Source organism: Lissotriton vulgaris, chromosome 1_2, assembly GCF_964263255.1.
Source record: "Lissotriton vulgaris chromosome 1_2, aLisVul1.2, whole genome shotgun sequence".
Classification (NCBI taxonomy): domain Eukaryota; kingdom Metazoa; phylum Chordata; class Amphibia; order Caudata; family Salamandridae; genus Lissotriton; species Lissotriton vulgaris.
This window is the reverse complement of record NC_141686.1, coordinates 284,792,121-284,805,427: the sequence shown is the minus strand read 5'-3', so window position 1 is coordinate 284,805,427 and position 13,307 is coordinate 284,792,121. Positions and strand designations below refer to the sequence as shown.

The window sequence follows — 13,307 nt, the reverse complement described above, 5'->3', positions numbered from 1 at the left end:
AATCAGCACTGGTGGCCGAAAGGATGACAACTAAGAATATGGGTTGGGCTCTTGAATGCAATACAATGAGCCTAACATACTTTTCAGTCTCACATGCTTCGTCCAGGTCATGGGATGTTGCGGGTCAGGGTGTTGTGACAGAAAATCTGCTGCCTTTTTACCTACCAGAATGTTCTTGGAGCTGGAGTATCCACTTATCAGTTCTCGGCAGAGGCTTGGCTGTAGACCCCTTGAATAGAGGAATTAGTGGTCTGTGGTGAATGGTTAAGAGGCGGTATAGATGGAAATGGAGAGCAGGGCTAGCCTCTTTCTCAATAGAGTAGCGCTGCTATATGGGGGTCAGCACTCCATTCACAAGCGTCTCTGGCATCAACCCCCCAAATCGAGATTCCAGCCTGCTGGGATTGGAATAAATGGACAGTAATATTTCTCCAGCAGTGTCAAAGTACATTAGGGTTGTCTCTTCCAAGCGCTTTGGAAGCTTGAAAGGTCGCCTTTTGATCAGTGCCACAAGACTGTTGATTTAGTCAGTTCTCTCAGCATTTCCTGTTAAGGGTGTTTTTGTATAGTTCTGCTGCAATGTCACCATCTCTAATAAGCCAAGCTCATAACTTTCAATACTGACGTAGTGGGTGGTGCTGGACTTAATGTCCTCCACTTTGGTTGGTTGGTTGTGTCTCCTTGGGCCGAACACCTGTGTCCACATAGATCGTTGTTGGATCGAAGAAATCTGCATTTCCTCCAGCTTAGTGCGAGGCTACGGTTGCTCAGTCTTTGAGAGAGATTCTGGAGGCAATGTGGTGTTCTTCAATTGATGCAGCATGTACTATGATGTCGTCACTCATGTCGACTACTCCAACTTAGGCCTACCAGCAACTCCCTCATGGTATTCTGGAAGACGTCTGTGGTGCTGGAGATTCAGGAAATCAGCCTCTTGTAGTAGAAGAGGCCATGGTGAGTTGTGCAAAAGTGATCATGTACCTTTACTGGGGACTCAGGAGCAACTGGTAGTACTGCAAGTTGAGGTAGACTTTGGAGAACTACTGTGAGCTGTTGATCTCTGATATTAGGTCATCTACAGAGTGTTTCAAGTGGCATTCTTGGCAGAAGGCAATGTTTGATAGACACCTATCTATGCAACTGCTCACTTTCTCTGGCTAGCGAGGTTTCCGGATGACAAAGATGGGCGAAACCCTCTCTTTTCACTTTTCTGGTGACATCTATTTTGGATGCTACAGAGTGTTCCTTAAGAGTCCATTTTGAGTGAAAACACAACCTGGGGCAGTGGTGACTTTCCCCCCGTAGAGAAATACTTTCACCTTAGTGTGCTTAAATACCGGTTGCAATGTTAGGTCATAATGGCTCTTTGTCATGGTGTTGATCGAGGAGGCACCAGTATCACTCCACAAACACGTCACAGAAATCTTGGACACCATCACCTCCCTCACCCCCGATGTCACCTTCCTCACCAAGACATGGCTCGACCCTGGTTCTGACCCAGTCATCGCCACCACTGCTACAAGATCATACACCGAGACAGAGTAAACAAATATTAAGGTGGAATAGCATTCATCCACAAAGAGTCCCTCCACTGCACAACATCCGCCATCACCACCCCCATTATGGAACACCTCAATTTCAAATTCAACAGAGAGCAAGTCCACCATCAGGGGCACCCTGGCATAGAAACCACCAGGACCCCACCCCACCTTCTGCAAGGACATCTTGGACTTCCTAGACCCTCTGGCCATCCGCTCTGAGAACTTCACCTTCCTCAAAGACCTCAAATTCCACAAGCCAAGCGACGTCAACACAGCAAATTTAATAGAGAGCATGAACAACCTCGGCCTCACCCAAATGGTCACCGACCCCACGCACATAGGTGGACACACTCTGGAAAAGATCTTCAGAGCCAGCAACAGAATCAAATACACACCTCTGAGATCACCTGGTCCGACCACTCAATCATCCACTTCTCCATCTCCGCCACCCCAACACAGTCACCAACCAGACCAGCACCATCAATAGGAGCTGGAGCAAGGTAATGCAAATGCTACTTACCAGTATGCATCTGTTCTTGGCATGTAGGGCTGCTGACATTCATATCTGTGCATAGACCGCCACCTAGTGTTGGGTCCGGATGATTGCACATTGTTGTCCTGGAAGAGTCTTCGAAGTATCACGAGATAGGTGGCTCCTCCCCTGGACTACAGTGCGCATGGGCATCGCCTCCATCCCCAGATTGTTTTTAGCCATTGGCAGAGATGGAGTGAAGAATGTGAGTGATGACCATGCTATGAGCATATGTGTTTGTATGAATAAATACTGCAGCTGCTACAGGCGCCGGGGAGGAGGGCGGGCGATATGAATGTCAGCAGCCCTACATGCCAAGAACAGATGCATACTGGTAAGTAGCATTTGCAGTTCGAGGCATGTGGGCTGCTGAATTCATATCTGTGCATAGAATACATAGCAGTCCCTCCATTAACGGCGGCCGCCCGTGCCAGCTGCAGCAGTCTGAAAAAGCGTTTTTAGAACAGCCTGACCAACAGCTGCCTGCTGTTTGGAATGCACGTCTACACAGTAGTGCTTAGTGAAAGTATGTGTGGTAGACCATGTGGCTGCTCTACAGATATCTTCTAAGGGAATGTTACCTAGGAAAGCCATAGAGGCCCCTAACTTCCTAGTGGAGTGGGCCCTCGGTGGGATAGTGAGAGTGCGCTTAGCTTTAGCGTAGCAGATCTGAATGCACTTTACTATCCATCTAGCAATCCCCGCCTTGGAGATAGCGTTTCCCTTGTGTTGTGTGGCAAAAGCAACAAAAAGTTGTTTGGTTTTGCGGAAATCTTTAGTCCTGTCCACATAGTACATCAAGGCCCTTTTCACATCAAGGGTGTGGAGCATGCGCTCCGCCAGCGTCTCTGGGTTTTGGAAAAACACCGGCAATTCAATTGTTTGGTTAATGTGGAATTGTGAGACTACTTTGGGTAAGAATTTAGGGTTAGTGCGGAGCACCACCCTGTTAGCATGTACTTGGAAAAAAGGTTCTTGGATGGTGAGTGCCTGCAACTCACTAACCCTCCGTAGCGATGTAATTGCTACTAAGAAAGCCACCTTCCAAGTCAGAAACTGAAGCTCACAAGAGTGCAGTGGCTCAAAAGGAGGACCCATCAGCCTTGTAAGAACCACGTTGAGGTTCCATTCCGGAGCTGGTGGAGTCCTTGGTGGAATGACCCTTTTGAGTCCTTCCAGAAAGGCCTTGATAGCAGGGACCTTAAAGAGTGACAGGTGCTGCCTATTTTGGAGGTATGCTGCCATAGCAGACAGGTGAATGCGGATGGAAGAGTACGCTAGATTACATCGATACAGGTGAAAAAGGTAACAGATGATGTTTTGAATGGAAGCATCTAGCGGGTCAATGTCGTGGTTCACACAGTAGATGACAAACCTCTTCCATTTAGCCGCATAACAAGCTCTAGTAGTGGGCTTCCTTGCCTCCCGAATGATGTCCATGCAATCGGGAGGAAGATTGAGGTAGCCAAACTCTAGGACTTCAGGAGCCAGATCGCCAGGTTGAGCTGTTGCGGATCTGGGTGCTGAATGTCGCCATGGCTCTGCGTCAGAAGGCTGGGAGTGAGATGAAGCCTCTGATGCGGTACCACGGAGAGTTCCAGAAACGTGGTATACCATGGTTGGCGAGCCCACGTTGGAGCAACCAGGATGAGCGTCATCGAGTGTTGCCTGAGCTTGCGTGCCACCAGCGGTATCAGAGGTGCTGGGGGAAAAGCGTACGCAAATCTGCCTGACCAGTTCATCCACATCGCATTGCCCTGTGATTGGGGGTGTGGGAACCTGGCGGCGAAGCTTTGGCATTTTGCGTTCTCCTTTGTGGCGAACAGGTCTATCTCTGGATGACCCCACATTTGGAAGTACGGTTGGAGTACCGATGGATGTATCTCCCACTCGTGCATCTGATGGCTGTGCCTGCTGAGGAGGTCCGCCATCTGATTGTCCTTGCCCGGGAGGTGCTCTGCCATGAGGAAGATGTTCCTCTGAATGGCCCACTTCCACATGCTCTGAGCCAGATGAGACAGCTGTGGAGAGTGTGTGCCCCCCTGTTTCTGGATGTAGTACATGGCCGTCATGTTGTCCGTCCGGATCAACACGACCTTGTTGCACAGATGTACTTTGAACGCCTTTAAGGCCATGAAGATTGCCATCAGTTCCAACACATTGATGTGCATCTTCCTCTGCTGTAGTGTCCATAGTCCCTGCACAGTGTAATGGAGTACATGCGCTCCCCATCCCTGGAGAGAGGCGTCCGTCGTCAGGATAATCTGTGGGACAGGCTCCTGGAATGGTCGGCCTTTGCAAAGGTTTTGTGGATTCCACCAATGCAGAGAGTTGTATGCCCGACCGCTCACCAACACTAGGTCTGTCAGTTGCCCATGAGCCTGAGTCCACTGACGTGCTAGGCACTCCTGAAGCGGACGCATATGTAGTCTCGCGTGCGGGACAATGGAGATGCAGGAGGCCATCATGCCTATCAACTGCATGAACACCTTCGCTGGAAGCGAGTGTTGGGGTCTGAACCGTTGGATCAGCGCCTGGATACTGGCGATTCTCACTGAATTTGGCTGCGCAGTGGCCGCCAGAGTGTTGATTGTCGCGCCCAGATACTGTCGCACGTGGGCGGGCTGGAGATGGGACTTGGGGTAGTTCAGTGAGAAACCCAGATCGTGCAGGAGATGAATGGTGCGTGACACATGGTCTACGCACTGCTGTTCCGTCCTTGCCTGAATGAGCCAGTCGTCCAGGTAAGGAAAGACGTGGACGTTTTGGCGACGGAGATGCGCCGCCACAGTCGCTAGGCACTTCGTAAATACCCTTGGTGCCGTGGTGACACCGAACGGCAGGACCTTGAACTGGTAATGCTGGTCTAAGAGCGTGAATCTGAGATACTTCCTGTGGGAAGGATGTAGGGGGATATGAAAATAGGCATCTTTCAGATCCAGTGTAGCCAGAAAATCCCCCTGCTGGAGCAGGGGAAGCACTTGCTGCAACGTGAGCATATGGAAGTGCTCCGAGAGTATGTACCAGTTTAGGGGCCTGAGGTCCAGGATAGGTCTGAGGGATCCGTCCTTCTTGGGAATTAGGAAATAGAGGGAGTAAACCCCTGTTCCCCGCTCTCGCAATGGAACGAGCTCTATTGCCCCTTTTTGCAGCATAACTAGAACTTCCTGCTGCAACAAGGTCAAATGCTCGCCTGACATAGGACGGCTTTTTGGGGGTATGTCTGGTGGAATGGAAGTAAGCTCTAGACAGTACCCGTACTGGATAAGGGACCTCACCCACCTGTCCGTGGTGATGTTCTTCCACGCCGGCAGGAACTGCTGAAGTCTCCCCCCAACCGGTGTTGCATGGTCGGGGGCAGTGACAAGACGTCACTGCTTGTTGGTGGTGGTGGACCTGGAGCCATTGTTTCCACATCCCCTGCCTTTGGTATTATTGCCTCTGTAACCACCTCTACCCTTGTTGTTATACGAGGGCTGGGTGTTACCCTTGTAGTATTGTGTGGACTGGGATGCCTGTCCCCGGGAGGTGCCTTTTGAATTTGAACGGCGAAAGGAACCACCCCGAAACTGCTGACTCTGTAAAGCCCCCATTGACTTTGCAGTTTCGGTATCCTTTTTCATTTTTTCTAGTGAGGCATCCACCTCAGGGCCAAACAGATGGTCAGGATTCACTGTTTGACCTAAAATGGTGGTTTGGATGTCGGGCTTGAACCCCGAAATTCGAAGCCAGGCATGACGTCTAAGTAACACACTTGTATTGATGGCTCTAGAGGCTGTATCTGCCACGTCTAGAGCACATTTGATGGATGCATTTGTAATGAGTTTACCCTCCTGAATGAGCATCTCTCCTGCCTCCTTGTATTGGTCAGGCAAGTGTTGCAGAATGGCCTCTAATGTGTCATAATGGGCCCTATCATAACGTGCAAGCAGGGCTTGGGTGTTAGATATTCTCCAGATGTTAGCTGCCTGTGCAGCAATGAGTTTGCCCGAGGCCTCAAAGATCTTGGACTCTTTGTCTGGGGGAGGAGCGTCACCAGTAGTCTGAGAATTCGCCCTTTTCCGAGCGTTGGAAACAACCAAGGAGTCCAATGGAAAGTGTCCCTTGATATAAGTGGGATCCGTGGGTGCCGCCTTATATTTCCTGTCGATGCGAGGGTTGACCACCCGCGCCCGGGTGGGCTCTTTGAAAACCTCCGGTGCATGTTTAAGCACCCCTTTAAGCATCGGTAGCGTTTTGACTTGCTTTTCGGCTACCGAGAAGGTGTCGAATAAGAAGTCCGCATCCACGGGGTCCGAGTGCAGCTCGACATCGTGGTTCGCCGCAGCTCTCTCTATCAAAGCATTGAAGGCCGCCGAGTCCTCTGTCGGGGACGTCTTGGCGGCGAAAAGTTGAGTGTCCTGACCCGACTGCGGGTCTTCTGTGTCGCCTCCTGCGGCCCAAGGCACATGCTCCTCCTCCGGATCCGAGTACGCAGGATAGTTGTACTCGGCATCTTCCTCGTCCGCATCGGCCGCTGGGGAATGCGTCGGCGAGTGTTCCAAGGCCTGTGGGGACACAGGTTCCACCAGAGCCGAAGAGTCCGCAGAGTACTTTTTATTCTTGAGCGGGATCTTAAAAGGTTCGAACGCCGGCTCCGACGTGTTCTTCCGTTTGAGGAGCGACAGTTTCCCGGTGTTGGCGTCGATGATGACCTCACGACGTTCTTCTACCGCAAGCGGTTGGAGCCGAAGCTTCGACACCACCAAGGCAGCTTTCGGCGTTAACACCTCCCCTGAATGTCCGCCCTGTTTTGGCGCGAAGGCCTTCGGCGCCGACTTGGGTGGAAGGGTGAAACGAATAGGCGTTTTCTCTTTAGTAGGCTTAGGCGTGAGCGTAGGCACTACAGTGTCCTGATCGGGAACCACCGTGGGCTTTCGGATCCGCTGTAAGGATTCCCCCACTTTCTTTGTAAAGGTTGCCAAGGGTTGCACCTGCTCGAGCGACCCCTCATCTTCGAGAGCCTGATCGCCGGTAGGCTTCTTCTTCGGGGCCGACGCCCCATGCCTAGGCGCGTCGTCGCCCTGACGCTTCTTCGAAACCGTCTTCGGGTCCCCGACCCCTTTCGGCGCCGACGCGGTCGCGTCGGAGGCCTTCGCCTTTGGCGTCGACCCCGATGGCTTCGGGTCGGCCATCTTGGCGTGGCTCTTCAAGTCGGCAATTTTGGTTTTCTTGGAACTTGACGCCTCCAGAACCTTCTTTACCAACGCAACTTTCAGTTTCGGTTTCGCATCCGAGGGTGCGTGACCAGTTGGTTTCACTTTTGTATTCTTCAACATAAGTGATGGCTTAGAAATGTCCGTGACCGGGCCCGGAGGCGGGGACGTAGGACTGATAGGTAGATCTTGGGTAAGGCCCGAAGGCGATCCCTCGACCTGGGCCGTATGAAGGGGAATAACCCCTGAGTCTGATTGGGGATACTCCTCCTCTGAGCTATCTCCCATCGTGGCACAAGCCTGATCGTCGTCCCCTACCTCGTCGGAGACTTCGTCAAAGTCCGCCTCACCCGCGTCGTAGTTTTCCTCCTCGGACGCGGGGCCAGAGTCCGACTCTCGCACGTCGTCTTCTCCCTCGACAGATTCCTGGAAAATGTCATCTGGTGGGGGCGCCGAAGCCGACAATTGAGCCTGGAGCCGATTGGCCCGGCGAATCTTTAAAGTCTTCTTGCTTCGGAACTTCGAACACGCCATGCAGGTGTCTTCGCGGTGATCCGGCGACAAGCAGGTATTGCACACAGGGTGCACGTCGAGGTGTGAATATTTGGAGTGACACAGCGGACACTTTTTGAATGGAGTCCGCTCCATAGCAAAGGGTGTAGTGTAGGCCCGTCTGCGCCGAAGGCACGTGGAAGGGCAGCAAGAGATAGGAGCTGAGAGTCAGAAAGAAACCCGTACGCAACTATACCGACGCCCAGCCTAAAGACCTTTTGGTCTCGAGTAGAAGTTGAACAACTATCGGTTCCGACAGAGGGAACCGAAACACATCCGAACCCAATGGCGGAAAAAAACAATCTGGGGATGGAGGCGATGCCCATGCGCACTGTAGTCCAGGGGAGGAGCCACCTATCTCGTGATACTTCGAAGACTCTTCCAGGACAACAATGTGCAATCATCCGGACCCAACACTAGGTGGCGGTCTATGCACAGATATGAATTCAGCAGCCCACATGCCTCGAACCGGAAAAACACCCTCAACACCTTCCCCCCTTACATCACCACCGACCTCAAGGTGGTTGTTCAAAATTTCAACACCTGGATCACCAAATGTGCCAACGTAGTCACACACCTCAAAACCACAAAATAAGGGAGACTCTCCAAACACCAGCTGGTTCACTCCTGAACGAAAAATTACTAAAAAGAATCTGGTGCACCAACATATCGCCCAGCGACTGCACCAACTTCAAAGTGGCTCTCAAATTTCAAACATGCCTAAAAAATGCCAAAAAGGAAGCCCTAGCCACACACCTCGGTGCATGACCAGCGTAGCCAGCTGGATGCAAAACAAATGCCTCAAACTTAACACCGACAAAACTGAGGTACTCCTCTTTGGGAGCAACACCTCCACATGGGAAGACTCCTGGTGGCCAGCAGAATTGGGCTCCTCGCCCACTCTCACAGACCACACCAGAAACCTCAGCATCATACTCTACAACAAGCTCACCCTGAAGAAGCAGATAACGCTGTCTACGCAGCTTGCTTCCTCTCCCTCCGGAAAATATTCAAATGGCTCCCCACCAACACCAGATGCACCGTCACCCAAGCCCTCATTAGCAGCCGCCTGGACTACGGTAACTTCCTCTACGTGGGCATCACCTCAAAACTACTGAGCCGACTGCAGACAGGTCTCAAAACCTGGCTCTTCCCCCTGTGATAGTTGTTGGGCTTTCAGTGACACCTCAAGCGGCGCCGGGAGACCCCATGTGGGTAGCTGAGCGCCTTATAAGTCTAACTAAAAATACTGCAAACCATCCAAAATGCTAGTCAGGCTCATCCTCGACCTCCCGAGAAGAGCCCCCTTCACCCCACAGAGCGCTCCACTGGCTGCCCGTACAAAAGAGGTGCAAGTTCAAACTTCTGACTCACGCTTACAAGCCCCTGCACAAAAAAGGGCCAGCCTACCTCAACCACAACTACACTCCGCCACCCTCTACTTCGCCCACATGCCCCGATTCCACAAAAGCAGAAGCGATAGACGCACCTTCTACTAACTGGCTGCCAAAACCAAGGCCTTCCACTCCACCTCCGGACTGCACCCACACCCTACAGAAATTCAGAAATGGCCTAAAAAACCTGGATGTTCAACTAAATTCCAGCAGCCGCTTCCCCCGGGCACCTGGATACCCTCACGGGTAATGAGCAGTACTCTATAAATCGTTGATTGATTGTCAAAGATGGTGAGGACAAGCTGCTATCCTGGTTTTGATTTGGTACTGTGATGTTGGTCACCTATTTCTCACCTTTCTTTCCCCGGTGTAAACTACATGTATGGTTCTTTTCATCATCATCTGCAATGTTGTTTTTGGCAAATTTTGATTAGGGAGGATTACAGAGTAGTTTTATTCGGCAGGGCACTGTATCCTCATATTGAGTGATTCCTGCAGAGTGATCGATTTCCCCAGTTTCCCTTTTGCTGGGCAGTTTCCTACATGTGAGAAGCTGCCACCGCACGGACCACAGATCTTCCCTGTGACTGCTTTAGGGGTCATCTTGGTGTTTGTCGCTCTTTTTGATTAAAAGGTGCTTCATGAGTGCCACACACATGTGCAATGTCTGGACAATGAAAAGCGCCAGAGATCAGTCAGTGTAAGGATCTGGGAGTGAGTGGCTTGCCATGCTCCTGCAGTAGTTATCCCCTCACCGTAACATAGACACACCCTTGTATGAACAACGCATGGCTTTCGTCACATGCTGGAGAGCTCATTGAGGCTTCTGTTTTAATTGTCTCAGAAGGCAATCTTAATAATCAGGATTGGAATGAGGGGAAAAGTACACCTTCCGTGCAGTCACAAGGGTGGCGCACATAAACAGTTGCCCCGCTTCTCCCATGGAGCTGCCTTGTTTCTCCCAAGGATTTGCCTTGTTTCTACCATAGCACCGCCCGGCTTCTCCCACAGTGCAGGAGAGATTGTAGATGTTCTCACCTGCTAGATAAAGCAGAATGCCTCTGATGGTCGTTGGGGATTGCCGTTGCTGCCAATCCAGAGTGCCCATTTTACTGCCTGAGACTGCCTGTCTTGCAGAGAGTTCAAAAGAGGGCACAATAGAGACAGATGACATGCCGTGAGGGCAGTCTCTCTTTCAAGGGGCAGTGAGATATGAAACCTCGTTGGTTGGTAGGATTTATCCGCTATGTAGTGCCCCTGGTCTTCAGCTGGTCTCGGTGTTAGGTACTCTTGGGGGGTTAGCTTGTATGTTCTTTCAGTGGTGGATAAAGAGTGACTCATGGACTATTCTTTTCTCTGTATGTCATGGATGTGGCGCCACCTGATGGCGGTTTGCCGGTACTGCGATTAGTGCTACAGGCTCTTCACTCCAAGTTAAGCAGCATCAGGCCGTCCACACTCGCACTCAGGGACAGGGAGCGCTGGAGACCTTCCCATGTGTTGAGGTGGATAGCATCGCTTGTGGCCTGCACCATCCAGTCTCAGGCCACTCAGGCTGCAGGGGATCCGTCTGCCGGTGGCCTGCAGAAAGTGGGTGTCAACTCGGATGTGGAACTCCTATAGCCCGACGCTGGACATTGTTGGGAGTCAAGGCCAACAAGTTTTCATGTGTATTTTGTCCTTGGGACAACTAAGCCCAACCCTGTACAGCAGAAACACTTTGGCTGTCAGTTTACAGTACCACATTATGGATCAGGGAAGGGCATTGTCTGTAGTTCAGGTAATATTTGTCTACATGTGTTTATACTGTAGCCTTTATTATTAGTGTGAGCGTTCGAAGTAAATGTTGTAGGCTCAGACTGCATGACAGTGGTTCCGGTATAAAAAAGGTGTACACACGATTTCAAAGTTTAGTAATATGAGGCTATGCTTAATGCTTCCAGAATGCTCTCTGATTAGATACACCTTTTCACAGAAGCTTAAAAGCAAGATTGTGGATTCTTTGCTTTCAAAATAAAAAGTTCACAAAAAAATGCAAGTAAGAAAAAAACATTTTGCTATTCTACTGTAAAATGTTCTTTGCATCTTTATTTATTAAGGGTATCCTCAAAGTCATAAGCACTGAATATTCCCGCCCATGTGTGGGGACCCCGGAAATAATAACAAATTATATATGGAAACCATATATGTACAGCTCTACATATATGTATACAAACATATATAATTTTTTCCCACACCAATGCAGCCCCCAAATGGAGGCTACACAATGTAGTTGCACACATAAGAATTGCATTTGGCAATACATAAAAGACACAGGAGGGCAATTAGCACTTGAACTCTGTCTTTTAAATGAGTAAGAACACTCAAAGAGCAAAACCTGCACATAAGCAGACATTGTTAGCCTACAGGCTGCATTGCAAAACAATAGCATGGAAAATGAAAGCATTTTCAACAAAAACTGACACCGTGCCTTTAAGGCAGCCATGACCCCTAGCTTCCCATCATGCCTCAGGGGTGACAGTTGGGTCAGTTCTTTGCATAAACTTGAAGAACAGGGCCCAAAGATATCTTTTAACACTTCAGAAATAAGCTCATTTGTCTGGGGAGGTGGGTGGGTTGCTTATGACTTTGATGAGGATACCCCTGGAAGAGAACTAGGATTACAGGTAAGTAACTTATCCTTCTCTTCCAGGGGATCCTCATCAATAGTCATAAGCACTGAATAGAATAGCAAGCCCATCAACCACCTGCAGAAAAAAGATTCCAACAACAAACAAAGAAATCAGCTGTTGAACAGATTTCTCAAGGAGGCTTGCCCTACTTGAGCGTCCGCTCAGGTATCGGAGTCAAGACAGTAGTGTCTTGTAAACGTGTGTATTGATCTCCAAGTAGCAGCTTTGCAAATCTCGGAGAGTGGTACATTATTGAGGAAAGCAGTTGTGGCCGATTTCCCTCTTGTGGAATGAGCTTTGGGAGCGGTTTCCCTGCTAACTGATTATTATTATTATTAACTGATAAGCTCGTTTAATGCAAAAAACTATCCATCTGGAGATGGACCTTTTTGTTGCTGGGAAACCAGTTCTGACTGAACCATAGTTGATGAAGAGGTGATCAGCCTTTCTTATAGACTTTGACCTTTCTAGATAGAACTTCAAAACCCTTTTAAGGTCTAATGAGTGAATGGCCCTCTCCGCTGGGTTGGAGGGGTTAGGAAAAAAGGTCGGGAGTGAAATGGTTTGATTTACGTGAAAATCCGATACCACCTTGGGAAGGAAGGGCGGATGAGTTCTGAGCACTACCCAATTGAGATGGAAAACCAGATAGGGTTCTTATGAGCAGAGGGCTTGAATCTCACTCACCCTACGAGCTGAGGTGATGACCACTAACACGACCTTCCACGTAAGGTGTTGCAAGGTCGCCTTGTGGATAGGTTCAAAAGGCAGACCCATCAGTCTGGACAGTACCAAATTCAGTTCCCATGGAGGTGAAGGGGGCCGCACCGGAGGGTATACCTTCTTAAGGTCCTGAAGGAAATCCTTCACCACTTGTAACTGAAAAAAGGAGGGTTGAGAAGGCGAACGCCGATAAACCGTAATGGCCTCAAGGTGCACTTTAATGGAAGAGAATTTCAAACCTGCTCTTACTAGGTGTAGTAAAACTACATCTTCCTGCCCCCTGGTGGGACTACAATTATTTTGCACACAACACATGTAGAAGCGTTTCCATTTGCAAGCATAGGAGTGTCTGGTGAAAGGTCTCCTTTCCTCTTTCAGTATAGACATACAGTCTTGAGATAGACCTAGATGTCCATACTGGAGGACCTCAGGAGCCATGCTGCCAAGTTCAGTGATGGAAGGTTAGGATGATGGATCCCCCTGTTTATCTTGGACAGCAGGTCCTGTCTGCACGGCAGCCTCCTGTGTGGCTTCAGTGACATATGTAGAAGGTCCGGGTACCACCACTGCCTCTGTCATTCCGGAGCGATCAGAATCATTGTAGTGTCCGAGTGTGACGGCTTGGTCACCACTCTCGGGATGAGAGGCAGGGTTGGAAAAGCGTACACAAATGCCCCAGACCAGTCGATCAAAAGGGC

At 50.1% G+C, this 13,307-nt stretch overlaps 1 protein-coding gene across 2 annotated transcripts in view; it reads right to left on the bottom strand.

Annotated features, from left to right (window-relative positions):
- Positions 1-13,307, bottom strand: part of CDK2AP2 (cyclin dependent kinase 2 associated protein 2) — a 71,672-nt gene that overhangs the window by 24,278 nt on the left and 34,087 nt on the right. The gene's annotated exons all lie outside the window — the stretch shown is intronic.